We start from the raw sequence: 4,148 nt of genomic DNA on the forward strand, positions 1-4,148 counted from the left end.
GTTAACAGAAAAGGTCCAATTCTCCTCCATAACAACACCCGACCGTATATTGCACAATCAACGCTTCAAAAGTTGAACAAATTGGGCTAAAAAGTTTTGCCTCTTCTGCCAAATTCACCTGACCTCTCGCCAATCGATGGCATCTCCACAACTTTATGTAGGGAAAACATTTCCACAACTAGCAGAATGCAGAAAATGCTTTTCAAGAGTTCGTTGAATCCCGAAGCACAAATTTTTATGCCACAGGAATAAATATACTTATTTCTCATTGGCAAAAATGTGTTGACTATCATGGTTTCTATTCTGATTAATAAAGATGTGTTTGATCGTAGTTATAATGATTTAAAATTCACGGTCTGAGACCGCAATTACCTTTCCAATTACCTAGCCATGGCTCTGGAACTGATATGCATGGTAAATCTGCACTCAATCTACTGGAAATCTGAGAAGACACTTGAGACTTCTTGTGTGAGCTGCATACAAAGAGGCCATATGAGAGTGGAATTCTAGACCCAGAGAGGTCTAGAATAGGAAAGCCAAGGTTGAAGTCAGACCCATTGTCTCTGAGGGGATTAGAATAGCAGCACATTGGGAAAAGGTGGTTAGAGTCCTGGACCATTACTGCAAACACTGGAAGGTCTGCACCTTAACTTCATGGGTTTCTAGAGGCATGGGATATGAATATGTTTGTCCCACCTACAGATACGAATCTAGTCACATACTCTCAAATACCCTCTGCTCAGTTCTGAGATGTCCTTGGGCTCTTGTAGTTACACTTGCAATGCATTGTGGGGCATTCTTAAGGCAGTTGCTGGGTACCTGGGATCACTCTTTTGGGTAAAGCTCTATCCATTGCATCAAGTGACAGAGCTGGAGTCAGTTCTGGTAAGAATGTGGCTCCTATTCCACTACATCCATCTCAGATTATAAAAGCCAATTGAGTTAGGAAGAGCAGGTTCTATTTAAGCCAGGAGTAGTGGGAGTGTTGTGCTGAATAAGTCGAACCTTCATAGATGGGGATAGACACGAAATGAATCAGAGAAAGGAGGCTCCCAGAAGATTGTCCCAAGCAGTGTTGGTACGTTTGAAGCTCACTCTTACTGGTCAGCTTATCCGAAGCCTGATCAACTGTGGATAAACTGATATGATCTACTTTGTGATATAATCTACTTCATTCAACTTTTGAAGTGTTGGTTGTACAACGTACGGTCGGGTGTTGCCATGAAGAAGAATCAGGCCTTTTCTTTAGACCAGGGCTGGCTGCAGGCGTTGCAGTTTTCAGTGCAGCTCATCGATGTGTGAACATGCTTCTCAGATATCATGGTTTCACCGGGATTCAGAAAACTGTAGTGGATCATACTGGCAGCAGACCACCAAACAGTGACCATGACCTTCTTCTGCTGCAAGTTTAGCTTTGGAAAGTGCTTTGGATCTACAGCTAGGACCATCACCTGGACCACTTTCTGTGACCCCCAATAACGTTCCGACCTTTGAAAGCCCATCTGTGCAGCTGAAGGCATTCCTGGTCAGCAACATTGGTATTTCCCATTTTTGTCCTGAAATTTTCCTGGTATTTAAGAATTCAGCATTTTAACACTGTTTATCTTTTGTCAAGCTTATATCTATCATTGAAAAGTGCTTCAAAACTGACCTCGGGAAAAGGAAAAGGATAAACCACTAGGGATGGACCCAAGAGAGTAGGAAGTAACAGAAAGCATAGCTGAGAAATTTTTCATGAGCAAAGATGAAAGTACGCATAATATCTCAAGGTTAATAACCCAAGAGGATAATTGGAGGAATACCTTCATGCAAACTTTAACAAGTAGCCATGGGGGTGTGGAGTGGGGGGGTGGCTACAAACAAAACTGTGCATTGAAGGTATGGGCATATAATTAGCTACCCCAATAAGGAGTGGGGTAGAGGGGACATTTAATTAGGCATCTTGATAAATGGGATGAAGAATGCTCTGGGGGCCCTTAGGGAATTGCCTAGTAATGGCAGATGATTTGTACTACCGGCTCATTAGAAGTTATAGGCGAGTGTCCTCGCAGCTGTTGAGTTCGTACCTGGGTATGCAAACTTGAGCTCACATCAGTGTCAACTGGAGGGTTTAGTAAAACATTGATTACTGGTCCCCACTCACAGAGTTTCTATAATAAGTCAATAGGTGTGGAGCAGGACTTGAGAATTTTTCTTTTAAATTTCAATAGCTTCAGGGGAGAATTTATATATATTTTTGGGGGGGGGGTCCTCACTCTGTCACCCAGGCTGGAGTGCAGTGGCACTCTCACTGCCACCCCAGCATCGACCTGCTGGGCTCTGGCCATCCTTCTGCCTCAGCCTTCCAAGTAGCCTGAATTACAGGTGCACGCTACCACCCCCAACTCATTTTTTATTTATTGTAGAGACAAGGTCTTGCCAAGTTGCCTGGGCTGGTCTCAAACCCGTGGGCTCAAGTCATCCTCTCGCCTCAGCCTCCCTACGTGCTGGGATTACAAGCTGAGCCACTGAGCCCAGCCGAGAATTTATATTTCTATCAAATTCCTGGATGCTGCTGATCTGGGACCACTCAGTGAGAACCACTGACTTAGAAAAATAGCAGCCAAGCACTGTGGCTCACTCCTGTAATTCCAGCAATTTGGGAGAGGCGGAGGCAAGAGGATTGTCTGAGCCCAGGGGTTTGAGACCAGCCTGGGCAACTTGGTGAGACCTCATCTCTACAATAAATCAAAAAATTAGTCGGGCGTGGTGGCGCATGCCTGTAGTTCCAGTTACTTGAAAGGCTGAGGCAGAAGGAGCACCTGAGTCCAGCAGGTTGAGGCTTCGGTGGCTGAGAGCATGTCTCTGCACTCCTGCCTGGGTGACAGTGAGATTCAAGGTCAAAAAAAAAGAAAAGAAAAGAAATAAATAAAAGAAAACTGCAAAAAGTCTCTCTTTAATTTTTTTTTTAACATGTGGGGTACAATTCAGGGTGAGGTATATGTGTTCATTATGCAGGTACCCTTGTTGATGAGGTGTGCTCCCCTCCCCTGGCAGTTTCCCAGTACTGCCAATCCCTTCTTCACAGTATTATGATAGTTGTTCAAGGTCCACTTATGAGTGAGAACATGTGATACTCAGATCTTTGTTTCTGTGATAGGTAACTCGGAATAATAGCTTCTAAGTCCATCCAAGTTGCTGTGAAGTTCACAATTTTGTCCTTGCTTATGGCTGCATAATATTCCATTATGTATATGTACCACATTTTTCTAATCCAGTCCTCTTTTGATGGGCAGTGCTGTTGGTTCCATATAGCAAAAAGTCTCTTAACAACACAATTCTTGACTTACAGCCTTTTATTCTACACAAGTGAGGGATTTTAAAAAAATTTTGTGCACATGTATCAGAGAGTTAAAAATCATAGTACAGAGCTGGGCGTGGTGGCTCACGCCTGTAATCGCAGCACTTTGGGAGGACAAGGCGAGAGGATTGCCTGAGCTCAGGGTTTGAGACCGGCCTGGGCAACTTGGCAAGACCTTGTCTCTACAATAAATCAAAAAATTAGCTGGGTTTGGTGGCTCATGCCTGTAGTTCCAGTTGAGCCCAGCAGGTCGAGGCTGTGGTGTCTGTGAGCAGCATGTTGCTACACTCCAGCCTGGGTGACAGAGTGAGACTCTGACCCCCTCCCAAAAAAAATCATAGTACAAAAATGAAAGAAAATACTTTTTCTAATTGTAACTAATAAATTATAAATTTATTGCTATGACTTAGAGAATGGAAGAAGTTTATTTATTTGTCTGTTTGTTTGTTTATTTATTTATTGAGACAGGGTCTTACTCTGTCACTCAGACTGGAGTACAGTGGTACAACCATAGCTCACTGCAGCCTTGAACTTCTGGACTCAAGAGATCCTCTCATCTTAGCCTCTCAAGTAGCTAGGACTATAGATGCACACCACCATGGCTGGCTACTTTTTTTATTTTTAAAAATTTTGTGTGAGCCGGGCTCGGTGGCTCAGCCTGTAATCCCACGCCTTTGGGAGGCTGAGGTGAGTGGATTGCCTGAGCCCACGGGTTTGAGACCCGCCCGGGCAGGCGAGACCTCATCTCTACAATAAGTCAAAAAATTAGCCGGGCGTGGTAGCGTGCACCTGTAGTTCCAGCTACTTG

Source organism: Carlito syrichta, unplaced genomic scaffold (genome assembly GCF_000164805.1).
Source record: "Carlito syrichta isolate Samal-C Ts95f unplaced genomic scaffold, Tarsius_syrichta-2.0.1 Scaffold115681, whole genome shotgun sequence".
NCBI classification, from domain to species: Eukaryota; Metazoa; Chordata; class Mammalia; order Primates; family Tarsiidae; genus Carlito; species Carlito syrichta.